This window comes from Neofelis nebulosa, chromosome 2 (genome assembly GCF_028018385.1).
Source record: "Neofelis nebulosa isolate mNeoNeb1 chromosome 2, mNeoNeb1.pri, whole genome shotgun sequence".
Lineage (NCBI taxonomy): Eukaryota > Metazoa > Chordata > Mammalia > Carnivora > Felidae > Neofelis > Neofelis nebulosa.
The window spans coordinates 114,757,728-114,785,656 of NC_080783.1; the positions used below are offsets into that span (position 1 = coordinate 114,757,728).

A 27,929-nucleotide genomic window follows, 5' to 3' on the forward strand; every position below is an offset into this window, starting at 1 on the left:
ACTAAAGACACAGGGACATCTAGAGGTCATATTAATCACAGCAGTTGTGATGGGTTCTTACTATCTGCTCCACCAGACATTTGTGTTTTTTCATGAATTAAAATATAAATTTGAGGTATTGGCCACTTATCCAGTTTATAATAAGACTATCAAGACTATATCAAGATTATCAAAAAATGAAATCTTGCCATCTGCAAAAACATGGATGATCTAGAAGGTATTATGCTAAGTGAAATAAGTCAGACAGAGGAAGACAAATACCATATAGTTTCACTAATAAGTATAATCTAAAAAACAAAACAGGGGCGCCTGGGTGACTCAGTCGGTGAAGAGTCCGACTTCAGCTCAGGTCACGATCTCACGTGAGTTGGAGCCCCGCGTAGGGCTCTGGGCTGATGGCTCAGAACCTGGAGCCTGCTTCCGATTCTGTGTCTCCCTCTCTCTCTGCCCCTCCCCCGTTCATGCTCTGTCTCTCTCTGTCTCAAAAATAAATAAAACATTAAAAAAACAAAACAAACAAAAACAGAAACAGATTCATAAATACAGAGAACAAACTGGTGGTTGTCACAAGGGAAGGGAGTAGAAAACAGGCAAAATAGGTGAAAGGGATTAAGAAAGTACAAACTTTTGGTTATAAAATAAATAAGACAGGGATGAAAAGTACAGCATAGGGAGTATAGTCAATAATATTGTGATAACATTGTATGGTGATGGTGGTAAGCACACTTTTCTTGGGTAAGCATTATGTAATGTATAGAATTGTCAGATCACTATGTTGTACATCTGAAACTAATATAGTATGTCCACTAAATTTCAATAATAAAAAAGACTATCAAGGAAAAATAAACTCAAAATAAAATTAATTAAATATCATGTGAAGTTTTTAATTAAAAACATTTTGATAAAAAAATCAAGACTATTTTACAAAACATAGATATGAAATATTTGACTCTAAAAAACTCAGGGAGAGAAAAGAAAGAAGTGACTAATTTTTTTAAATTCCCTGATTCCTTTAGTAGGCATTTTTAATTTTTACAATCTTTGCCGCGTGCTATATGGATGTTTCTAGTTAGAATTAACCAAGATTCATGGGCTATTTGTAAAAAGTTCATGTACACTTTTCTAAACAATTTTTTTGGCTGAAGGAGAAAGAAATTCAAAGGTGAGTTGGGGCAATGTCATACAGGGGGAAGGAGGAGGAGACCAATGGAGGGATGGAATATGCATGTGTCCCTGCCTTGTCCCAAGGACTAAGCTGCACCCTGAAGAAAGCCCAAGTCCAAGCTCAGGGACAGCTTCATAGGAGTTGTCTGGGAAATGGTGTCAGAGTATGAGGCAGAGCTTTTCATAAAACAGACATGGTGAACTTCTCTGAAAGCAAAGATATAGAGGACAGCTGTATCAACAAAATTGCCTAAAGTCAGTGTCCTTTAAGTGGAGATGGTAAAATGGGCATTCACAAAGTGTGACAAGAGTCCATGCTCCACACCACTCAGAATTCTGAAAATGTCCCACCTAAGAGCCAAGTCAGAGTGATAGAGCTCTTTGCTGAGCAAGAAAAGAGTCCCCTTTTGGAGGAACTTTGCAGATAGTTTTTGAACAGATATATATTATCATCATACATCATGTATTATATATGATATACAAATAATATATAATTATCTCACAGAATTATATATATAATAAATATTTGATATGTAAATATTAATAAATACATATAAATATATAAGTATATATATGTGTGTGTATGTATTTGTGTGTGTGTGTATATATATATATATATATACATATATACATGCATATATGTATATATATATAGTAACCTAACTGCTGAAAACAAATAAGAAATTTTCTATGATTAAGAATTCAGGACACTGTCCTCTTAATTCTTCCCCAGGGAGGAGTCTGCCAGATGTCTCCCTGATTTCGGGGATAGGAAGTAGGACCCAAGTCTTACCCAGGAAATGGCAAGGAAATGAAACCAGCTGTGTCACCTAAGCAAGTTCCTCTACAAGTGTGAGTCAAATAATGTACATTAGTGCAGTTTCCTGTGACCAAATGTCCATCACAGTGGAAAGAACAACTGGTCCTGAGCCATTTCATCCTTTGTTTAAGAGAAGATTCTGGAATCAGGTGTGACCTTGCTGCCATAGGAGAGACATCATTCACATCACAGATAAAGGAAAGGAAGAGTCAGAGACTAGAATCTGCTAAGTAATTGCATCTAATAAATATCAGAAGAAAATCGCACCCCATGTAGACTGTGCCCCTTCCCCCAGTGTCCAAGCAGCAATCAGAAATGCATTTAGAAGACTAGAAGAAACAACAAACATCAGGAAGGAAATGGAGAGGCTCCCTTCTCCTGCTGTGATCACCCAGCCCACAGGACTGACAAATGTGCCATTAAACCAAGTTTGGCATTGTGACTATTTCTTACACTGAATATTTTAATTCCTAAACTGAGACTGGGTTTGCGCTTCAAAATAAATTATTTCATTTACTTGGAAAGAGCTTTAAAGTCACTAGGCCTTCCTAGGTCTTTAGGAATTAGAAGAAGATCATCCCATTGAATAAAATTTTAAAGATAGTAGCATAATATTAAAAATTTCTATTTTTATTACATCCCATAAGCTATGTTTGCTCAATCTGATGGTTATAGTCAGATTGCTTAACATCCACCTGCTTGAGGAAGTGCTTAGGTGACCAGATAAGGCTTTACAAAAGGATGATATTTGAGGTGGGCCTTCAAGGGGGAATAGAATTTAATGAGGATGTAAAATGTTCTGGATACTGAGCTACAGATGGTAAACTCTACTGCTTCCCAGGTAAAAGACATCAAGATGTATAAGTCTGAGTTATCTCTAGATAAGAGTCAATTGTTGAGTGTGGGAAAAGCATGAGTTTTCTTGGAGCACCATGAAGGGCAAACCTTGGAAATTAAGTTGGAAACACTTTCTGTTGGGTCTTAAATGCAGGATCTTAATGCACTTAAGAAGCATGTGCATTATTCTGTAGAGACCCCTGCTTCTCAGAAATGAAGTGGCAAGCTCACAAATGTGGCACAAAGGGTATGTTTGGGGGAAAAAAGGTGTAGAGGATTTAATGGAGCCAGAAGAGGAAGAAAGGTTTGCTGGGAGGTGAGTACAAGAGCAATTTTTACTCCCAAATGTTCTGGACCTAAACGTATTACAAAAGTGGTGGGTGGGAAACATGTATTTTCAAAATATGTCTATTTTTTTCTTTTTTAATTTTATTAATTTGATTTTTTCTTCTTCTTTTTGTGTATGTGTGTGTGTGTGTGTGTGTGTGTGTGGTGGGAGAGGAAGGATCTTTGGTGGGGTAGGTCAAGAGCACCAGAATGAGTACATGGAGGGAGGACAACATGGAGTTGGGGCCCTGAAAGTGACCAGAAGCTCAAGCATTTATGTTTACAAAAAGGTAACCTAACTGCTGGGAAACAAAGGGAATAAGAAATTTTCTATGATTAAGAATTCAGGACACTGTCCTCTTAATTCTTCCCCAAAGACTTGTAACCAGAGACTTGGTTACAGCAATCTGCTTCAGAGCCCAGACAACATGGTACAAAACAGAGTGGGAAGCCTTTGTCTTTCATGCTACACCTCCATTTACCACAGTTTAGGTCAGATTGCCCTCTGGCCCCTGAGGTTCCAAGGCCACTACCAACAGAGGACAGGGTGGAGGAGAACAATGATAATCCAGGAAAGAAATGGTCCTTTCAGAACAACATGCTGAGCAGATTCCTGATTTTATTGTTTTACATCAGCCAGAGAGCACTGTGGAATAAGGTACAACATGAGTTACTTTGACATGGGGATGAAATCCAAGGCCAGAAGATGGGGGAGTAGGAGACAGTTGATTTCTAAACCCCACAGAAGTCATCTTGTCTTTGCAAGTTCAGAGTCTTCTCTGGGACCTCTCAGACTCTGAGTTAGGCCTAGGAGGAGAAAGATGACCTTCTCAGCAGTTCGTTGCTTCCAAGTCTGCTCTTCTTGGCTCAGGCAGGGTCCATGTCAGCAGCAGCTTCCAGATGACTGACCGCTGCTCCCTCCACAGCAGCTGGAGCCCCCCGAGGGCTGGCTGCAGCATCCAGAGCCCCCTGAGGGCTGGCTGCAGCAGTCAGAGCTCTGGTGCCTGTGGCGGTGGGACCTGCGTCGCCTGTGGTGCCTCAGACAGCAGCCACCACCCCCAGAGCTACAGCAGCCACCACCCCCAGAGCTACAACAGCCCCTGCCCCCAGAGCTGGAGCCACAGCAGCCCCCAGAACTGACATTGCAGCAGGAAGAGAATGGGGGACACTTGGGGGGGCACTTGGGGGCAGGACACTTGGGGGGACACTTGGGAGGAGGCTGGCACTGTTGCTGGTTTTGCTGGCAGGACATCTCGGCAGGAGGGGTCAGGAGCTGAGGAAGAGTCACACAGTCAGACCCAGGACACAGAGCCCCCCACCCCACCCCTTCCTGTTCTCAGTATCATTTCTAGAGCCTTTATTTTTAACATTTTAAATGGAGTTGTTGATAATTCAACACTGGAATTTTCATTATTTCTAGTGGTTAGGCAAATGCTCTCACACTACCTCCCTTGAGTCATAATTTCTGTTTGAGGTAGGCAGGGATTATTCTGTATTTCACAAAAAAAGGAAACAGAGGCAAAAACCAGTAAGAAGAAAATCTACTATGATTAATTATCTGATAAGTGAAGGTGGTAATTTCTCCCATCTTGTCAACCAGAAGTCTCAAATTGTCCAGTCTGGAAACCAGATCAGAATGTAAATATTGTCTTGAAGAAAGCAATTAAGGATCATAACTTTATCAAAGGTTTTGTTCTGTAAGGAATTGGACATGCTGATAGAAATGATCTGGGAGGCTGACTGGTCTCACTGGCTCACTTTCTTACTGAGATAGCTAAAGAATGGTATGTTTGTGGAGGTGGGAGATTCAAACTTCGACACCCCAGCTCCAGTCTGATGCTCTGGCATTTCCATCACACCCAAGGCCTCTCACTATATCTTGGCACAGTGAGTCTCAGCTTGGTGTGTCTGACTTCTTTGAAACAGACCCCAATTTCATCTCAGATCCATAGGTATGTAGGTTTTAGAACTGCCCCAAATATCCTCTGATTAGCCCTTTCTCTGTCATTTGAGAACTACTATTCCCAGCTGAACTTTGCAAAGAGTCACAATTTAAGATTTTACTCTCAAAGGTGACATCCTCTTGTGAAAGCAATTCTAGTGGAGACTGATGGCCAGCACTTTCATTCTCTCTGACCTGACAGCCCTCCCAGCTAGAGCTCAGTTTGGTATAACACAAAGACACTGCCATCCACTCTTCTATCCAGCACTCAGTAGACACAATTCCCCATGCATGTCCTCCTTCAGTCTTCCTGAGGCTTCTCTCCCTGTTTCCACATGGCCTCCAATCCCCAAGGCCTTTTCTCACCTGCCCCTGCAGCTCTGGTCTAAGTTCCCTCCCAGGGGACACTTACCGTGTGCAAGCAGCACTAGTCTGTCAGCACCTCAGGAGAGGAGTATACGAAGGTGCTCTGAGGCCAAGGCCCTTTTATCCTGGCTTTGAGCTCTGCCCCTAAGCTGTGAGACAGGACCTGGGCATGAGGGGACCTCCTCCTGCCACCCACATTGTCCTGTCACCTGTGACCAGGTGGTGACTGCCAGTTGGTCCCAGTTAGCAATAGGGTTGCTTAGAAAAAGGATCAAGGGAGAAAAACTGCAATCATCCCCCACCTGACTCTCCCATTGTCCCTGCAGGATACCTGCCTGGCTCAGTTTTGGAGCTTGAGTTCTATTTTCTTGCCTCCCAAATCTTAATTCAATGTTTCTGGACAATCTGGTTTAATCCAAGTTTCATAGAATCCTCCAACTCTTTATTACTTTTATGTAAGTGTGTGTGTGTGTGTGTGTGTGTGTATGTGTATCCACGCGTGTGTGTGTGTGCTATAGCAACCAGGAACCTGCTTGAGGAGTGTAACCCTGGAGAGAATCTTGGTTCTGCCACCTATTAGCTGCATGACCTTGTGAAAAATACCTCATCCTCTTGTTCTCAGTTTTGTCCAACTACAGTGGAGATCATATAAAGATAACTTTCTTGGGGCGCCTGGGTGGCGCAGTCGGTTAAGCGTCCGACTTCAGCCAGGTCACGATCTCGCGGTCCGTGAGTTCGAGCCCCGCGTCAGGCTCTGGGCTGATGGCTCGGAGCCTGGAGCCTGTTTCCGATTCTGTGTCTCCCTCTCTCTCTGCCCCTCCCCCGTTCATGCTCTGTCTCTCTCTGTCCCAAAAATAAATAAAAAACGTTGAAAAAAAAATTAAAAAAAAAAAGATAACTTTCTTGTTGGAGGGGTCTGAAAGTCAGTGAGCTAATGCAAGGGAAATTTCTGATAGTTTTTAACATGCTATATTCTCTAAGAAAATGTCAACACATTCATTTTTTTAAATTACAGTTGTTTTCTAAGGAGAGTGAATCTGGTTAGAAAATACAATCCTCTTCTGTTTTGTTGAGCTTATTGGTAGGTTTTAATAAGACATTGTGAACCAGGAGTGAAGTTTTATAGAGGAAGGAGAGAGGGAAGACCTGGTCCACCAGTGAGATAAATAATTCAGATTTTCCAGGTGTCATGTCTAAGGCTAAACTGAAGTCCATATATGGCAGTGAAGAAACAGTGAGACTGTGTAAGACTGGACACTGCCCAGTGTAAAGCAGCCAGGGGAAAGACATCCTTAGTGGAGTGGAAGATGGAGTGTGTTTAAGAACAAGAGTAATTAATACATCATATAACTTTTGTCTCTTTCTGTTTTATAAGCATCTCCCAACACTCCTAGTCTCTTAGAGCCTCAATTCAGTTATATGAAAACAGGCTTTTCAAAATAATATTGGTATTTTCACATTTTTAGGAGATAAAGAAAAGAGCCAGAGTTCACATCTGGGTTGGTAGTAAGTCGGATAGCAAGACCCCCATCTATGGTGGTGCAAGGTTATTAAACAACTAAACCACTTATCAGATGAAGTAGAATCAGAGCTAGGGAGACTGTATGAAGGGAGTCTACTGCCCTCCAGGCTTGTGAAGAATTCTGGAATTTCCTAGACCCTGAATGGAATGTTGATTTGAAAATATCCTGGTTACTTGGTGTGTTACGAACCCTACTAGTATGTGGTTGAGGTATGTGTGTGCATGTGTGTGTGTCTATGTGTTCTTCTACTTAGAGATATTATAGAGACCATGAGAGACCACATATATGACTATATGTACGTGGGTGTGCACACATACACATTTGTATATCTTGCCATGTTCCTTCTAGCATCTGGTATCCCCTCATGTCCAGCCTTTCCTGAATTGTTCTGCCTCTTGCCTGCCATATGTCCCCTACATTCTGTTCCTCCTTGTGTTTCAGTTCCTCATTGATTTTTTTTTTTCCACATTGGGTTCTACCCCTCTCCCTCAGGAATAATTGCCTCAGACCATGATGAGCTCCAGTCTCTACTGGCTGATGGTTGAAGCCTGTGCAATAGGACCCTTGTTACATCTCCAGTTTAGAAATATTCTTCTTAAGCTATTTTCTCTACCTTGAATTTATCCTCCCTGTTAAACTTCCATGATTTATTTCATGATCCATGCACTCGTAAAACTGTGCTATTCACAGTTCACTGTGATTCCCTGTATGAGTTTTTTTCTTCTTCTTCTTCTCTCAAATCCACTTATAATAAACTCTCCTCGAATCCCCAGTTTGGGTCTTACATTTCTATATCCCTCATCAGCTCTAATATGCATTCAATGAATACTGAGTTTAAAAATTTATTTATTGGGGCGCCTGGGTGGCTCAGTCGGTTAGGCCTCCAACTTCAGCTCAGGTCACAATCTCGCGGTCCGCGAGTTCGAGCCCCGCGTCGGGCTCTGGGCTGATGGCTCAGAGCCTGGAGACTGCTTCCAATTCTGTGTTTCCCTCTCTCTCTGCCCCTCCCCCGTTCATGCTCTGTCTCTCTCTGTCTCAAAAATAAATAAACGTTAAAAAAAATGTATTTAATACTAGCATTAGCTTTACTTTGATTGTGACCTAAGCCATTATCATCAGAATTCTCACTCTGAGATATTCACATTATTATGTCCTAGACTTATCACCCTACAGAAATCTGCTGGTGAATTATCTGGGTGTGGCTAATATTGTTTCAAAGAATGTAACCAATGTGAGTGTAGACAAGATATTGATTACTGGCTCACATAATCCTGAATTACATGATTCAGGAGCCCAGCTCATCCATTCCAAGTGTGATGAGACTTGGAAGCTATTTTGTCCATGCCCTAACTCCACAAAGAGAAACACCCAAAATATCAACCAATCTGTTTGGGTTTAGGTGACAAGATAGCAGCATGATGTAACACTGAAGTCGGGCACTAGATCTCAAGGGCTTGGGTATCATTTTAACATAAACAATGTGCACTAGCAAAGGATGAGTTTTCTGAAAGCATATGTTTTGTTTCTTATGTTGTCAGGCTCTCATAGTCTCAGGAGATAGGAAGGAAGAATGCTGAGACCTAGTAAGAATTCAGACTCAGTGTCCCCAAGCCAGCAACTTCAAGTCTCTATAGTAGCAACAATATCAATACTCCAAAACTACTAGACTATTTACCTAATTATTCCTTTATAAGTAGTCAGGTAAAATATTTTAAGCATGGCAAAAAATATTGACAAATTTCACACATAGAAAAATAATCTGTATGGCAGAATGCATCATTTTTAAAAAAGATGGAAAAAATAACCATATTAGGAAAAATAAAACACACAGCCCAGTAGCAGAATTAAATTTATAATAAACAGTAAGTTCTTACAATTTTATAGAAAATACATAAAACTACAAAACATTCTACAAAACTATCTACAAAATCAATAGATTTTGAAATTTATTGCTTTATGTTTCTGCATACAAATAACCAAAGAATTACATACAAAACAAGGATGAATTTTCAGGGATGAGTTCTATTAGATTTATTCCTTTATACTGAACTGGAAAAGACTTAAAATGTATCACAAAACTCAGTATTGCTGAAGGTGATCGGAAATAGGTCTTGTGTTGTTGGAAATATAAATTATCATAATCATCTAGTTGAAAATTTGGTGAATTGTTATTCAACAAATAATTGTTGTATATACAAATTAAAATCTAAAATGAACATACTCTTTTATATAGCAATTGAGCTTCTAATAATGTAACCCAAGAGGAAAAAAAATATTTGATAAAGAAAATCATATGCATAGGAATGATTACTACAAGAAATTAAAATAATAGTAAGAATTAGAAAAGTTGCAAGAGGGGCGCCTGGGTGGCGCAGTCGGTTAAGCGTCCGACTTCAGCCAGGTCACGATCTCGCGGTCTGTGAGTTCGAGCCCCGCGTCGGGCTCTGGGCTGATGGCTCGGAGCCTGGAGCCTGTTTCCGATTCTGTGTCTCCCTCTCTCTCTGCCCCTCCCCCGTTCATGCTCTGTCTCTCTCTCTGTCCCAAAAATAAATAAAAAAAAACGTTGGAAAAAAAAAAAGAGAAAAGTTGCAAGATATAAGATCAGAATACAGAATAAATTAGGTATAAATTTATCAGAAATAAATAATTCAAAATTATAAAAGTTGCTATTTAAAATAGCAAAAATTGGGGCACCTGGGTGGCATACTTGGTTAAGCGTCCAACTTCGTCTCAGGTCATGATCTCACAGTTCATGAGTTAGAGCCCTGCATCGGGCTCTGTGCTGACAGCTTGGAGCCTGAAGCCTGCTTCAGACTCTGTGTCTTCCTCTCTCTCTGCCTCTCCAGCACTCTCAAAATAAAAAATATTTAAAAATATTATAATTATTTATTATAATAATTATAATTATATATAATAAATATATAATATGTAATAAATATATAAATATAAAAAATCTCTCAAAAATAAATAAATATTAAAAAATAAAATAAAATTGCAAAAATTATAATGTCTAAAATATTATTGTAAAATATTTTTGATAAAATGAGGAAACTTTACTGAAAGGCATTGCAGAATAAATACCAAAATAGAGATATACCATATTCATGGATGGCTGGAAAGGAAAATTATTTTTTTTAAAAATTGACTATCCTTCATATAGGAATGCATATACTTAGCGGTATTTCTATCAAAATTCTAAAGATATTTTGTTTTCCTTTATTTTCATTTGTAGTAAGTGGCAAGGTGCCTCTAAATTTTATACGATAGAGCAAAGCTCTAATAATCACCAAGACAATATTAAGGTGGGGAACGAAGTTATACAACTTATGTGATATCACAATTGATTACGCACCTATAGTAAATAAGGCAGCAGGATAGTCTCACGGGGATAAACAAATTGACAATGAAAAGAATGATCAGTCTAATTACAGAGCTATACAAATGTAGAAACTCAGCCATGACTGAGGAGGTATTTCAAGTTAGGGGGAGAAATAAAATATTTGATTATGATAGACAACTGATTATCCATTTGGGAAAAAAATGAAATAAATATCAAATGTACAAAAATTCCATTCCAAGTTAAAGAAAAACCTTAATTTTTAAGAGAAAATGAGTTTTTACAACTTTTTAAAGAAAGCAGAAAAGAACAGATTTCTGAGCTTATCAATGGTTGAGATTTCTTAAAGTCATGAAACGTGCAAATAGCATTGTTAATGTTGCAGAGATAGAGCTATATTAAAAATAAAACACCTGCTCATCAAATGACACCTTTAAAAAGCAAACAAGAAAACAAATTATTGAGGAAAGATGTTCACAACTCATGTAATAATAGAGGATTAGCAACCAGAATATGTGAAGAACTTACAGATCCTAACAAAAAGAGACAAATAGAAACAATGTTTTTTAAAAAGAACAGATAATTCATGGAAAAGGAAACTAAAAGGACCAACAAGCATAGAAGGATGCTGGTTATCTTTACTAAGCAGGAAACACATATCAAAAAAACAAGAGCATATGGATTCACAGGCATCAAATGGCAATCATTTAAGTTTAGCAACAATGTACAGAAAGAGTGATTCTTATAAACCATAAGTGGAAATAAATCGACAAGAACAAATCAGAGGATGTGTCTGATCTAAAATTCAACAGTTCCACTTACATATGCTTAACTTGGAGACTCTCTCCCAACAGATATGCAAACACACACACACACACACACACACACACACACATCCCTATAGCTGCAATATTTATATGGCAAATAGCGCAAACAACCTGAGTGCCATTCCAAAAGAGACAGCATATCAGAATCATGCTGTACTCACAAGATAGATACTATAAGGTTGTAAAAATGAGTAAATGACAGCTATAGTTTCAATTGTAGACTGAATTGTAAACAATTTCAATTCAAAGATCAATTTAAATAATTCACAAAAAATAATGTTTAAAGAGAGCAAGTTACATTAAATGTGATGGTGTTTATAAAGTTGAAACCACACACAGTATAACATGTAATGTGTCAGGATTACCAATATGGAATAAAACATGAAGGAATATATTAAAAACCTGGCTTAAACCAGGTTAGATGTAGTCATTAAATTAACATTTGGGAGGAAAGAAAGGAAGCTGGAGCTGGGGGGGAGGGGTTCCAAGAATGAGAGGCTAGAACCCTGAGTGGCAGATGATGGTAGGGATTCACACTCCATCCCCATTTCTAAGCAGCCCTATTCCTAGCTGGAAGCAGCTGCCCTGGGCCCCATGGAGAGGCAGGAAGGAGCTGCCAGTCACCACCTGTCACAGGACCATGTGGGTGGCAGGAGGCAGTCCCTTCATGCCCAGATCCTGTCTCACAGGCTGGGGCAGAGCCCAAGGCCAGGATAAAAGGGCCTTGGGGACTGAGGCCTTCCATACACTCCTCTCCTGAGGTGCTGACGGACCTTGTGTTGCCTGTGCACTGGTAAGTGTCCCCTGGGACAAGCAACAGAACCACCTTCCTTAGGAGGACTCCAGGACAGAGTGTGTGTGTGTGTGTGCGCATGTGTGTGTGAGTGTGTGGGTGTGTGTGCGCACATGTGTGTGAGTGTGGTGGGTGGCAGTGAGAAGACTGTGAGACTGGGTTCATATCAGCATGGAAGGAGTCTCAGAGACACTGAGGGACAGGCAAGGAGCAAGGCTGGGAACACGAGCAGGAGGAACTACATGAGAGTGACAGCACTCTTAGAGAAACCACACTGACCCATAGTTATTGGTCTCTGGTTGGAATAATTTGCAACACTGACCAACATACCAACCTGTAACTGTTGTCAAAAGGGAAGTTTCTCTTTGAAAGCATAGCTGTCCCTCCAGGAAAAGTAGAGATAAGAACAGTGACACTCAGCCAGCAGAGAGGAAACCACAACTGACTGACTTACTTTAAGTGCTCAGACTAACGGGGCTGCAGAGTTGAGTAGGAACAACTCAAATCTTGGTGCTGAGGTGTAACTTTGAGATGAGTGTCCACAAGATGCCAGAGAAGCAGACTCAGTCAGGGCCTGGTGCAGTCCCAGCTTAGAGTAACCATAGTTACCCTCAGCCAGTTCTCCCAGCCAATCTCCAACATTCTGTGCATTTGTAAACTTCTATGTCCATACAGGACAAGAATATTTAGAATATTCTCCAAGAGGGAATGACTGTTTCCCCTAAAAATGAATTCATTTATAAACTGCTACCTAGATTAATTGTTTCAATGATTATTGTGGTTTATGTCAGTAGAATATCTCCCCTAAATACTACATGTTTGATTCTGAGAACTTAACATCTTTGCCTCAGTTCTCTACTTATATAATAGGTTAAAACACTTTGTTAGAAAATTAGGTTCAAGGAGATGATATGAGAGTATTTGGACAACTATGAGAAATAATGAGATTTTCTGTGTTGAATTATTAAGGACTACATTAAATAGTTCATCAAATAAAGGCTCTAGAAATGTACTAAGAATAGGAGGTGGTGAGGCAGGGGGTCTCTGTGTCCTGGGTCTGACTGTGTGACTCTCCCTCAGCTCCTGTCCCCGCCTGCCAAGATGTCCTGCCAGAAGAACCAGCAGCAGTGCCAGCCCCCTCCCAAATGCCCCCCCAAGTGCCCCCCCAAGTGTCCTCCAGTCTCTTCCTGCTGCAGCGTCAGCTCTGGGGGCTGCTGTGGCTCCAGCTCTGGGGGCGGGGGCTGTTGTAGCTCCGGGGGTGGTGGCTGCTGTAGCTCTGGGGGTGGTGGCTGCTGTCTGAGCCACCACAGGAGACACAGGTCCCACCGCCACAGGCACCAGAACTCTGACTGCTGCAGCCAGCCCTTGGGGGGCTCTAACTGCTGTGGAGGGAGCAGTCAGTCATCTGGAGGCTGCTGCTGAAGTGGATTCTGAGCCAAGAAAAGCATATTTGGGGGCAGCCAATGCCAAATCCTTCCTCCTGCTCCTGCTCCTCCTGCTGGGCCTACCCATGTGGCTGAGGGGTCTGACCTCTGGCCCAGAGGATCGCTGTGTCTTGGTGTCCGGAAGCCAGAACTTCCCCAAACCCATTCACTCACCTTCTCGCCCAAATGTGTGGCTGCCCTGGGAACCCAGAGCACAGACCCAACGTCCTTCTTCTGCTTACCTTGTGGCAAACCCAGCCTAATGGGAAACAATAAAACTAGAACTCTTTGTTCCTTCTTTTGCCTTGATTGTTTGTTTCTTTTTATACTTATGTCATCCTTCTCATATCTGCCCTCACTCCTTCCCCTGAGTGTCTACAGAACTTACTCAGATTTGCCACTTGCATCACTACTGTCCTTAAGAGCAAAACAAATTTCTGTTGGTTCAGTATCCAATCCAGGAGCCAACATTGCCTCTAGCTACTGTGATTCCTTAGTTTCCTCCTATCTGTGGCAGTCCTTTAGGCTTTTTTGTGTTTCATGTACTGACATTTTTTGAGCCATTGGTAGAACAACTCTCCATTCACATTCATCTGATATTTCTTCTTGACTAGATTTGGTTTTGCATTTTTCAGAGATTCCACAGAAGTGGTGCTGTGTCCTTCTCTGAAACTGGTATCAAGCTTCCTAAGGTCTCTAATTGCCCTATTCTGGTAATATAACTTGACCACTTAGATGACTTTGGCTGAGTTTCTTCATTATATACTATTTCTCCTTTTTCTGTTTTTCCTTTTATTTCTTTTTTTTTTTTTTTAGAGAGAGAGAGTACATGTGGGAGAGAGAGACAGAGGGAGAGAGAGAGACAGAGAGGGAGAGAGACAGACAGAGAGAGAGAGAATCCCAAGCAGGCTCCATGCTCAGCACTGAGCCCAATGCCAGGCTCAATCCCACAAGCCCAGGATCATGACCTGAGCCAAAATCAAGAGTCGGATGCCCAGCTGACTGATTTCCTTTTAATCAATAAAAGGTGTAACACTACTTTTCCTTTTTTTTTAAATATGAAATTTATTGTCAAATTGGTTTCCATACAACACCCAGTGCTCATCCCAAAAGGTGCCCTCCTCAACACCCATCACCCACCCTCCCCTCCCTCCCACCCCCCATCAACCCTCAGTTTGTTCTGTTTTTAAGAGTCTCTTATGCTTTGGCTCTCTCCCTCTCTAACCTATTTTTTTTCTTTTCTTCTTCCCCTCCCCCATGGACTTCTGTTAAGTTTCTCAGGATCCACATAAGAGTAAAAACATATGGTATCTGTCTTTCTCTGTATGACCTATTTCACTTAGCATAACACTCTCCAGTTCCATCCACATTGCTACAAAAGGCAATATGTCAATGTTTCTCATTGCCACATAGTATTCCATTGTGTATATAAACCACAATGTCTTTATCCATTCGTCAGTTGATGGACATTTAGGCTCTTTCCATAATTTGTCTATTGTTGAAAGTGCTCCATAAACATTGGGGTACAAGTGCCCCTATGCATCAGCACTCCTGTATCCCTTGAGTAAATTCCTAGCAGTGCTATTGCTGGGTCATAGGGTAGATCTATTTTTAATTTTTTGAGGAACCTCCACACTGTTTTCCAGAGTGGCTGCACCAATTTGCATTCCCACCAACAGGGTTGGGGGAACCCACCAAGAGGGTTACCATTTCTCCACATCCTCTCCAGCATCTATAGTCTCCTGATTTGTTCATTTTAGCCACTCTGACTGGCGAGAGGTGATATCTGAGTGTGGTTTTAGTTTGTATTTCTCTGATGAGGAGCGAGGCTGAGCATCTTTTCATGTGCCTGTTGGCCATCTAAATGTCTTCTTTAGAGAAGTGTCTCTTCATGTTTTCTGCCCATTTCAACTGGATTCCTTGTTTTTTGGGTGTGGAGTTTGATGAGCTCTTTATAGATTTTGGATACTAGTCCTTTGTCGGATATGTCATTTGCAAATATCTTTTCCCATTCCGTTGGTTGCCTTTTAGTTTTGTTGATTGTTTCCTTTGCTGTGCAGAAGCTTTTTATCTTGATGAGGTCCCAATAGTTCATTTTTGCTTTTAATTGCCCTTGGGGATGTATCAAGTAAGAAATTGGTGCGGCTGAGGTCAGAGAGGTCTTTTCCTGCTTTCTCCTCTAGGGTTTTGATGGTTTCCTGTCTCACATTCAGGTCCTTCATCCATTTTGAGTTTGTTTTTGTGAAAGGTGTAAGAAAGTGGTCTAGTTTCATCCTTCTGCATGTTGCTGTCCAGTTCTCCCTGCACCATTTGCTAAAGGACTGTCTTTTTTCCATTGGATATTTTTTCCTGCTTTGTCAAAGTTTAGTTGGCCATCCTTTTGTGGGTCTAGTTCTGGGGTTTCTATTCTATTCCATTGGTCCATGTGTCTGTTTTTGTGCCAATACCATGCTGTCTTGATGATTACAGCTTTGTAGTAGAGGCTAAAGTCTGGGATTGTGATGCCTCCCGCTTTGGTCTTCTTCTTCAAAATTACTTTGACTATTCGGGGCCTTTTGTTGTTCCATACAAATTTTAGGATTGCTTGGCCTAGCTTCGAGAAGAATGCTGGTGCAATTTTGATTGGGATTGCATTGAATGTGTACATAGCTTTGGGTAGTATTGACATTTTAACAATATTTATTCTTCCAATCCATGAGCATGGAATGTTTTTCCATTTCTTTATATCTTCTTCAATTTCCTTCAGAAGCTTTCTATAGTTTTCAGCATACAGATCTTTTACATCTTTGGTTAGGTTTATTCCTAGGTATTTTATGCTTCTTGGTGCACTTGTGAATGGGATCAGTTTCTTTATTTGTCTTTCTGTTGCTTCATTATTAGTGTATAAGAATGCAACTGATTTCTATACATTGATTTTGTATCCTGCAACTTTGCTAAATTCATGTATCAGTTCTAGCAGACTTTTGGTGGAGTCTAACGGATTTTCCATGTATAATATCATGTCATCTGCAAAAAGTGAAAGCTTAACTTCATCTTTGCCAATGTTAATTCCTTTGATTTCCTTTTGTTGTCTGATTGCTGATGCTAGCACTTCCAACACTATGTTAAACAACAGCGGTGAGAGTGGACATCCCTGTCGTATTCCTGATCTCAGGGAAAAAGCTCTCAGTTTTTCCCCATTGAGGATGATGTTACTGTGGGCTTTTCATAAATGGCTTTTATGACCTTTAAGTATGTTCCTTCTATCCCGACTTTCTCAAGGGTTTTTATTAAGAAACGATGCTGAAGTTTCTCAAATGCTTTTTCTGCATCGATTGACAGGATCATATGGTTCTTATCTTTTCTCTTATTAATGTGATGTATCACATTGATTGATTTGTGAATATTGAACCAGCTCTGCATCGCAGGAATGAATCCCACTTGATCATAGTGAATAATTCTTTTTATATACTGTTGAATTTGATTTGCTAGTAACTTACTGAGAATTTTTGCACCCATTTTCATCAGGGATTTTGGCCTGTAGTTCTCTTTTTTTACTGGGTCTCTGTCTGGTTTAGGAATCAAAGTAACGCTGGCTTCATAGAATGAGTCTGGAAGTTTAACTTTTCTTTCTATGTTTTGGAATAGCTTGAGAAGGATAGGTATTATTTCTGCTTTAAATGTCTGGTAGAATTCCCCTGGGAAGCCATCTGGTCCTGGGCTCTTATTTGTTGGGAGATTTTTGATAACAGATTCAATTTCTTTGCTGGTTATGGGTCTGTTCAAGCTTTCTATTTCTTCCTGTTTGAGTTTTGGAAGTGTGTGGGTATTTAGGAATTTGTCCATTTCTTCCAGATTGTCCAGTTTTTTGGCATATAATTTTTCATAGTATTCCCTGATAATTGCTTGTATTTCTGAGGGATTGGTTGTAATAATTCCATTTTCATTCATGATTTTATCTATTTGGGTTTTCTCTCCCTTTTCTTTTTGAGAAGCCTGGCTAGAGGTTTGTCAATTTTGTTTACTTTTTCACAAAACCAACTCTTGGTTTCATTGATCTGCTCTACAGTTTTTTAGATTCTATATTGTTTATTTCTGCTCTGATCTTTATTATTTCTCTTCTTCTGCTGGGTTTGGGGTGTCTTTGCTGTTCTGCTTCTATTTCCTTTACATGTGCTGTTAGATTTTGTATTTGGGATTTTTCTTATTTCTTGAGATAGGCCTGGATTGCAATGTATTTTCCTCTCAGGACTGCCTTCACTGCAACCCAAAGCATTTGGATTGTTGTGTTTTCATTTTCATTTGTTTCCACGTATTTTTTAATTTCTTCTCTAATTGCCTGGTTGACCCATTCATCCTTTAGTAGGGTGTTCTTTAACCCCCATGCTTTTGGAGGTTTTGCAGACTTTTTCCTGTGGTTGATTTCAAGCTTCATACCATTGTGGTCTGAAAGTATTCATGGTATGATCTCAATTCTTGTATACTTATGAAGGGCTGTTTTGTGACCAGTATTGATCTATCTTGGAGAATGTTCCATGTGCACTGGTGAAGAAAGTGTATTCTGTTGCTTCGGGATGCAGAGTTCTAAATATATCTGTCAAGTCCATCTGATCCAATGTATCATTCAGGGCCCTTGTTTCTTTATTGACCATGTGTCTAGATAATCTATCCCTTGCTATAAGTGGGGTTATAAAGTCCCCTGCAATTACCACATTCTTATCAATAAGGTTGCTTATGTTTGTGAGTAATTGTTTTATATATTTGGGGCTCCCGTATATGGCACATAGACATTTATAATTGTCAGCTCTTCCTGATGGATAGACCCTGTAGTTATTATATAATGCCCTTCTTCATCTCTTGTTACAGCCTGTAATTTAAAGTCTAGTTTGTCTGATATAAGTATGGCTACTCCAGCTTTCTTTTGACTTCCAGTAGCATGATAGATAGTTCTCCATCCCCTCACATTCAATCTGAAAGTGTCCTCAGGTCTAAAATGAGTCTCTTGTATAGAGCAAATAGATGGGTCTTGTTTTTTTATCCTTTCTGATACCCTATGTCTTTTGGTTGGAGCATTTAGTCCATTTACATTCAGTGTTATTATAGAAAGATATGGGTTTAGAGTCATTGTGATGTCTGTAGGTTTCATGCTTGTAGTGATGTCTCTGGTACTTTGTCTCACAGGATCCCCCTTAGGATGTCTTGTAGGGCTGGTTTAGTGGTGACGAATTCCTTCAGTTTTTGTGTGTTTGGGAAAACCTTTATCTCTCCTTCTATTCTGAATGACAGATTTTCTGGATAAAGGATTCTCGGCTGCATATTTTTTTCTGTTCATCACATTGAAGATTTCCTGCCATTCCTTTCTGGCCTGCCAAGTTTCAGTAGATAGATCTGTCACTAGTCTTATCAGTCTCCCTTTATATGTTAGAGCATGTTTATCCCTAGCTGCTGTCAGAATTTTCTCTTTATCCTTGTATTTTGCCAGTTTGACTATGATATGTCATGCAAAAGATCGATTCAAGTTACGTCTGAAGGGAGTTCTCTGTGCCTCTTGGATTTCAGTGCCTTTTTCCTTCCCCAGATCAGGGAAGTTCTCAGCTATTATTTCTTCAAGTACACCTTCAGCACCTTTCTCTCTCTCTTTCTCCTCTGGAATCCCTATTATACGTATATTATTGCGTTTCATCGCATCACTTAGTTCTCTAATTCTCCCCTCATGTTCCTGGATTTTTTTACCTCTCTTTTTCTCAGAGTCCTCTTTTTCCATAATTTTATCTTCTAATTCACCTATTCTCTTCTCTGCCTCTTTGATCCGAGCTGTGGTCGCCTCCATTTTATTTTGCAGCTCATTTATAGCATTTTTTAGCTCCTCCTGACTGTTTCTTAGTCCCTTGATCTCTGTAGCAATAGAATCTCTGCTGTCCTCTATACTTTTTTCAAGCCCAGCAATTAATTTTATGACTATTATTTTAAATTCATTTTCTTGAAAATGAATTACATTGCTTAAATCGTTTTTTGATCATTTCGTTAGCTGTTGCTACTTCCTGGAGTTTCTTTTGAGGAGAATTCTTTCATTTTGTCATTTTGGGTAGTCCCTGGAGTGGCACAGAACTACAGGGCTCTTCCACTATGCTGTCTGAAGTAACTTGTGTTGGTGGGTGAGGCCGCATTCAGACCTGATGTCTGCCCCCAGCCCACCGCTGGGGCCACAGTCAGACTGGTGTGTACCTTATCTTCCCCTCTCCCCCCTCCCAGGGGCAGGACTCACTGTGGAGTGGGGTGGCCTCTGTCTGGGGTACTTGCACACTGCCAGGCTTGTGGTGCTGCTTCTATGAGATCTGGCATATTAACTGGGGTGGATCTGCAAGGTGCACAAGGGTAGGAGGGGCAGGCTCAGCTCGCTTTGCCTTCAGTGGTCAGCTGCGGGAGGGGCCCTGTGGCACCAGGAGGGAGGCAGACCCGTCTGTGGGATGGATCCACAGAAGCACAGTGTTGGGTGTTTGCACGGTGCAAGCAAGTTCACTGATGGGAACTGGTTCCAATTGGGATTTTGGCTGGGAGATGGGAGAGGGAGCTGGCACTGGCCAGCCCCTTGGTTCCCTGCCAAGCTGAGCTCTGTCCTCTAGGGCTCAACAACTCTCCCTCCTGTTGTCCTCTAGCCCTCCAGCTCTCCAAGCAGAGCTGTTGACTTATAACATTACAGATGTTAAGTCCTGCTGGCTGTCAGAACATACTCCATCCGGCCCCTCTGCTTTTGCAAGTCAGATTTGGGGGGCTCTGCCTTGCTAGATGGGCTGCCCCTCCACCGCCCTGGCTCCTTCCCACCAGTCCGTGTAAGGCGCACCGCCTCTAGGCCCTTCCTACCCTCTTCTGTGGGCCTCTTATCTATGCTTGGCTCTGGACAGTCTGTTCTGCTAGTCTTCTGGCAGTTTTCTTGGTTATTTAGGCAGATGTGGGTGGAATCCAAGTGATCAGCAGGATGCAGTGAGCCCAACCTCCTCCTACACCACCATCTTCCACTACTTTTCCTTTTAATAATAACCTATGGGAGATAATTTATTAGTATTTAAATACTTTTATCAAATATTTACCCAAAACGTTTTTGGCATCTGTTGATTCTTTTATGCGACAGTGTATTCCTATATGGTTGCCGGTGTCATCAAGTATAATTTGTATTTGATCCGTTGATTTTATATCCTGCTTCTTTGATGAACTCTCATACCTAATTTCCTGCAATTAACATTCCTATTGCATTTATTGCTCCCATACCATATCTTTATGTAATTATGCTAAATTCCTAGAAAAATTGTTGTGGAAAAAGATATGATCATTTAAAATTTAAATTGATTTGGGGTGCCTGGGTGGCTCAGTTGGTTGAGCCACCAATCAGCTCAGGTTATGATCTTGTCATTCACGAGTTTGAGCCCCATGTTGAGTTCTGTGCTGTCAGCTCAGAGCCTGGAGCCTGCTTCAGATTCTGTGTCTCCCTGGCTCTCTGCCCCTCCCCCACTCATGCTCTGTCTCTGTCTCTCTCTCTCTCTGTCTCTCTCAAAAATAGACATTGGAAAATTTTTTTTAAATTTAAATTCATTTCATGCAAGTAAGTACCAAATGGCTGTCCAGAATAACTATGCTAATTTATATTGCCACCCCAAAATATGAGTGTGTATTACCACAAATTCTCACATACCTTGAGTTTTGCTAACCATTATAATCATTGATATTTTGAAACAAATAAGTGAATCTCATAAACCGCATCCCAAAACACAAGATATTTCTTCATTATTTTCTTTGGTATTTTTAAAACATTAGTTTTGAAAATATTTTCAAATTTTATTTGTGTGTGTGTGTGTGTGTGTATGAGTGTTAGAGAGAGCGAACGGATTACATCTCTATCCATTAGATTTTTTAAGTTTATTTATTTTGTGAGAGACAGAGACAGTGTGAGTGGGGGAGGAGCAGAGAGAGCGAGAGGGAGATGAGAATCCCAAGCAGGCTCTGCGCTGTTAGCACCAAGCAGAACATGGGACTTGAACTCATTAAACCATGAGATCATGACCTGAGCTGAAACCAAGAGTTGCATGCTTAACCGATTGAGCCACACATGCTCCCTTAGGTTTTTCTGTATTTATATTTCCCTTTTAAGTTTTAAGATATACATTCTATTAAAATAAGGATATTAGTTGCTTACATAACCATGTGTTATATTTTTCTCTAGTTCATTATCTCTTCTTGTGCCTTGTATGGGACCTTTTTCTGACACATGAAATTAAATTTTCAGTAACTTACAAACCTTTCCCCTTATATATTATGGAATTTGTGCCATAATATAGGTTAAAAAAACCTTCCCCCACTTCATAATTAAGCCACAATCATCTATGTTTTCTATTTATTTTAGAATACTGTTTATCATTTCTATTTAAAAGGAAGATTTGCAGAGATGAAGAAACTAAAATTTGTTGAGTGCTCATTCATAGCTCTGAAGGGATGAGAGTAGGAAGGCACTGAGGGAAACTAATTCAGTCTGGATGGCTTCCCATGCAATCTCAGCAGTGCCCCCTCCAGCTCCCTGAGAGATGAGAGAATGACCATGCAAGAGACAGACCCCTTGGATGAAGAGGTGACCTCAGAAAGCCTTCAGTAATCAAACATGTTTACTGAACGGTCCCAAAGCCATTGATAGCTAATAGCCATTGATAGCCAAAGTGTCAGTCCAAGTGACATGGTTGTAACCATGCTACTGACTCATCACTGAGTCCAAGTAGATGGATAGTTTATGTGCTGCTTTGCCTGGTGGCAGAGGAAGGGACCAGATGACTTCCTAACCCCATCATTCTAGGCATCAGGAGCTGGGCTTCTGTGTGAGCCAAGGCATGGATATCCTGGCCACTTCCCCATAAGAAAGCCCACTGAACAACCTGAACAAATGTTATGGCCAGGTGAGACAGTGGCTGATCTCTGAAGAAGGTGTGGCCATCACATCTCACTGGGCCTGTCTTGCAGTGTGGTCTCTCATGAGGTTGACCAGTCATAGGGAATAGCTGTTTGCAAACTGCCAAGTCAGTGCTTATGCTAATGAAAGGATTTTTAATTTTTTTTAACGTTTATTTATTTTTGAGACAGAGAGAGACAGAGAATGAACGGGGGAGGGTCAGAGAGAGAGGGAGACACAGAATCTGAAACAGGCTCCAGGCTCTGAGCAGTCAGCACAGAGCCCGATGCGGGGCTCGAACCCACAAGCTGTGAGATCATGACCTGAGCCGAAGTCGGATGCTTAACCGACTGAGCCACCCAGGCGCCCCTGAAAGGATTTTTAAAAGTCTATTAGCCATGCACGTGTGCAGAAGCATGTACTAGCTGCTGAAGGGGGATGAGAAATATGAGGCACAGTTGTGTTGTTAAAGGGCTTATTAAAATCTCCTTTGTATGCTAATGTTACATAAAGGATACCTGAGCAAGTGAACTGCATTGTCTCAGAAAGGAAAATATCATGGAATAAAGCATAGGAGTAGGGTAGGGAGAGACATGGTTACAGTACAGCCAAGTGCCAGTTCTTCTTGGGAAGCCAACAGAAGCTGATTAGTTGTATGTGTCATACTGCACAGAGCCCTGACTGTCCCTAAAACATGCTGGCCTTGATCCTGAACACACTGGAGCCCTGGATGAGGCTTCCTTAAGGTAAGGGGTAATGATTTCTGGGGTGGGTGGTGGTGGAGAGAAGCATGCATGCATCCCAGTGAAGCATAGCATTAAGGAGAAACCATTAGAGATGAGAGATGGTGGAACAACAGGGAAGGCCATGCACCTTGAGATATCTGATGGTGAGAGTACCCAACAAGATGGATTCTGTCTTTCTCTCTCTCTCTGTAATTCTATGTAGATCTGTATCTGTGTCCACATCTACATCCATATCTGTATCTATGCTTATATCTACATCTCTATCATGTGTATATAATATGTATAATTATCTACCTATGTAATACACAAGTGTACTCACATGTGTGTATCTATCAGTTAAATGATCTAACACACCCACAATCATGTGCACGTGTACAGTTCACCAGCTATTTGTTCTCCTTGCACATTATGACCTCGGTACACATATTACTGAGTCATGTCGGCCTGATCTCAGGTCTGGAGAATTATTTTGGAAACATGTGGAGGGAGGGCTTTCTTGTCATAATTACTCAGGTTTAATTTGTCTTTATCTAATTAATTTGCTTATTTTTTAAATATGTTGCTCTTTAGACATGGAAGGAGCACCTGCTATGTGCCAAATTGACATTAGTCTTTATCTTAACTCTCCTAAAAATGTTCTCAAAAATTCCTTCAAAGAACCTTGTGTCTATGTAGAAGGAAAGCAGTGGCACTGGAGATTCCTACTAAATCCAACCCCCTTCCCCCCATTCTATAAGGTCTTCCTGCTTCCTCAGCCTGGGGGATTCTGTCTATGGGGTCTTCCCCCACATACACCCCAGCCTGGAACCCTCTTGCTGTCTCTTCCCCCTTCCCCTTCCTGCTTTCTCATACATGGACTCACCCTCCTCCTGCCTGTAAGATCCTTGGAAAACAGATTCTCATAGTCCTCCACAAGGCAGTGAGGCTTTTCTCTCAGGATCCTCGACAGGGATATTGTTACATGAAAATGTATGAAAGACCTCAGTGGAAGAAATAGTCATTTAAAAAGTCAGATGCAGCTCACCTGGGAAATAGCTGTGATCTGAAAACAATCCACTTCCTTTTAATTATTGATGGATAATTTTAATTATAGATGGATATCTAGTTGACTTCTGAGGGTCCACTGTGTTTTCCTTCCATGATCTATTGGCCCTCAAGACACCACTAAGAGCAATTTTTATCACTTGCCTTAATGTTGAGGAAACTGAGTATGAGAAAATTTCAGTGATTTTCACAAGATCGCACAGCTAATAAGTGGTAGGGCCAGGATTCTGTCCCAGGTGGGTCTCACTACTAATCCAGGCTTTTAACTGTGATGGTGTGGGCACCCACGCACACGTGTGCATGCATGGGGGCGTGTACACACACACACACACACACACAGACACACACACAGATACACAAACACAGACACACACACTGGATCTGCTAGGGCGTTAAGGACAAAAGCAGAGACATGTAGAGGTTTCTGTGGGTCTTCATTCTAGGAGTCTGGGCATAGAAGAAGGAGGGGTTGAGGGGCTAGACTCCAAGAAGGATGTGTGAGAACAGGCAGCTGTAAGGATAATGAGGTGGCCATTACCAACAGGTAACCACCTGTCACAGCAGCATATGAGTGTCAGGAGGCTGACCTTCCATGGTAAGGTCCTGCCTTACAGGTTGGGTGGACACCAAGGCCAGGATAAGAGGGCCCCTTGATTCTTTTCCTTATGAGATCCATGAAAAGCTCTCCCAACCCCATAAATAATTAATACCAAACTAGTAACAACATCTTGCTCATAACTGAGCACTATTTATGGAAGGCATTCCAAAATCCTAGTGTGAAACATAAATTTATGTTTTACCTCCAGTTTAAGTGTTTATGACTTAGCTTAGAAATATTCTGAAACTGATGGACATTGTGTCTGGACTTTGATTATGCCTCTCCCTGCATTGCATGCCATGCTTTTGCCCCATCACATTGGGGCAGCTCTAATTCCACCTGCTATTTTATCCATCATGTGACATATTACTCAAATGAGCTTGTAATAACCTCCTTGAATTTCTGGCTTGGGTCTTATATTTGTGTATCTCCATTGGTTCACACAGGGCTATGTACAGAGTGAGTAGGTAATGGTATTAGAATCCTACTACTTGTGTTAGCATTGACTTTGCAGGTTACAAATATCTATTCTTGATGAATGAGGTCATTCTCAGAGGAGACCACTCCCTGAAACAGGCTCAGTGAGGTATGTTAGTCATATTGTCCTGAGAGAGTGTCCACTGTTTCACCCGCATATGACTTTGTTCTCCTGTTAAGTTGCGGGAGGTCATAAAGAGGGTGGAACTGTTGGTTGACCCATGAGCTGGACGGACCTTAGTAACTGGGGACTTCTCACTGCTTCCCCTTCCTTGGGAATTGGGTTCTGCTTTCCTTCCCTGCTCCCAGAGGCTGCCCCAAGGACATAGCCTTGAGATAGTCATGTGGTATTGAGGCCGGGTGGATATTATATATGACTGAGCCCAGTGAAGGCCTCTGCATAAATTTTTAAGATTTGACAGGCAGGTGCAGAGATCTACCTGTCTTGCTGCTGCTCAAAGCAAGCCTCATGAGTAAATTCCCTTGTTCATCAAACCTGCTGCCTACCAAACTGGAGTGGCCTGAGGCTTTCTTTGCTCTCTCCCTGCTCTCTTCCAATATGAGCTGATTTCAGATTACCACAGGGAAGCTCCTGAGCAGATTGGAACCAACATTCAGGTTGTTCTGAAAGATTTAGTAATGGGGAAGTAGTCAGGACATGGATTCCTGCATATGATTTCTGGGATGATGGGGTTGAGATGCCATCTGGTCTATGCCTCTGCCTCTATACAAGGCAACACCCAAACTGTCAAATGACCTGACTTAAATGCAGGCAATGAGTTGGCAGCATAGTTGTACCATGAAGACAGGATTTTAAGCCTTGGCTAAAGATCTCATGGTTTTACTAACAGTACAATCAATGTATAAACATTTTGGCAAGCAAAGCATTGGCTTTCTGAGATTTGCCATTTATCAAGGTGTCTGCTGCCCCCTTCTTATTGTCAAGTGGAGTACCATGTGCACATTACCAATCCCAGGGGGGTGCTTTAAATACTTCTGCTCACTGCATCTTGGTATCAGAGTTGCCAAGAGAAACACAACACAGTCAAACACTAGATTGAATAGCACTTCACTCACATTGGAGAAGAGGCAGAGCAAGACTGGCTTCCACAGTGGGCATTGATCCCCCATGGCCAGTGGCCACTCCTCTCATGTAGCAGTAGAAGAAACTTGTCCCCTGCTCAGAGCACAGATATAACAGTGGGGCGGGGTGGGGGGGGATGTGGGTAAGCACCAGCCTCTACACTGAGGAAGTGTTCCAGGCCCAAGGCCCATTTTATGCTATATAGTGGGGGTCAAAAGACTGCACCCATGAAACTTTTCCCAGCACCTTTATGTTGTCAACTTTTCATTATCTCATGGAATGAAGGAAGCATTGCTGGGATCTGACCAGAAGCAATGCAGACTGAGAAACTTTTTTCTCTGTGCTCCAGGGCTATCATGAAGCAAATCGGCAATCTGTTTTTTCTCCATCTCTACAAACCTTTTAAATTATATTAAGTTATATTATAAATGATGAAACAATATTCTTAGAGTCTAGAAGAAAATTCAGTCACTATTTTAAACAGCATCTTTTAAAGTTATGTTTTCTGAATCTTGCTAGTGTTATAATTTTTTTTTAAGTTTATCTCATATTTACCTCAACTGTGCCGGGCTTTCTCATTACTTCTGAATTGTTGCTGTGGACATTCTTGTGAATCTTTTCTTTCATCTTTATTTTTTTAACTCATTTGACTCAACACCATAACAATGTTTATATAAAATGATACATTCATTTCAAGCTTAATTCATCTACCCCAACAAATATTTGTTGAATGAATTAATGGATTACCCAAGTCTTTATGCTAATTTGCATTATCAGTAACAAATCATAAGTGACCATTTGCACATCATCTGGTGAGTTTTGTTCCAATAGAGTTTTATGAGCCTTTTTAATTTTTGATATATATTATGAGTCTGAAAGCTCCCTCCAAAAAATGAGTTCTATTTCTTCTTTATTAGTGAGGTAGAATTGTTTTTCCAATCTAAATTCAGAGGTATTTACAAATATTTATTATTTTTCTTTCTTCTCTTTTTCTCCCTCTTTCTTTAGAATTTATCATTTATGACTTTTCCAAATCTTTTATAGAAATGTTTACTTGTTTACTCTTAATTTATATGAACCTTGTATTTATTAGGAATGTTAGTCTTATAACTGTCATTTGTAATCTATTTCCCAAGTTACTTATTGAACTTTATATTTTTTTAGGAAAGTTTTAGGTTCATAGAAAAACTGAGGGAAATGTACAGAGATTTCCCATATACCCCTGTGCCCACCTATACATAGCTTCCTCATTATCAACATCCCCCACGAGAGTGGTAAATTTGTTACAATTGAGAAACCTATAACTGACATATCATTGTCATCCAAAGTCCATAGTACACATTACTGTTTACTCTTGGAGTACATTCTATAGGTAAGGACAAATGTATAATGACATTTATCCATAATTATGGTATTATGGAGTATTTTCACTGCCCTAAAAATCCTACTCATATGTGCCATACCCTACCCTTCAATGACACGTTTATCTTAAAAAGATCAAAAAACCACTGATCTTTCACTGTCTCTAGTTTTGTCCTTTCCATGTGTTGTATAACTGGAGTCATATAGCATGTAGCATTTTCAGATCGGCTTCTTTTATTTAGTAATATATATTTATTTTTTTATTTTTTTAAGATTCTTTTTTTATTTAGAGAGAGAGAGAGAGAGAGAGAGAGAGTAGGGGAGAGGGGCAGAGGGAGAGAAAGAGAGAA

The 27,929-nt window shown here is 40.8% G+C and overlaps 2 long non-coding RNA genes across 2 annotated transcripts; one reads left to right on the forward strand and one right to left on the reverse strand.

Moving 5' to 3' along the window:
- Positions 1-3,750: 3,750 nt before the first annotated feature.
- On the reverse strand, positions 3,751-5,592 carry LOC131493191 (uncharacterized). The gene is made up of 2 exons (XR_009252507.1): positions 5,503-5,592; positions 3,751-4,421 (listed from the first exon to the last, which is right to left on the reverse strand). It is a non-coding gene; the product is annotated as an uncharacterized LOC131493191 (long non-coding RNA).
- A 6,237-nt stretch (positions 5,593-11,829) lies between these two features.
- On the forward strand, positions 11,830-13,658 carry LOC131493196 (uncharacterized). Its single transcript, XR_009252512.1, has 2 exons — positions 11,830-11,936; positions 13,017-13,658. It is a non-coding gene; the product is annotated as an uncharacterized LOC131493196 (long non-coding RNA).
- The last annotated feature ends 14,271 nt before the right edge of the window (positions 13,659-27,929 follow it).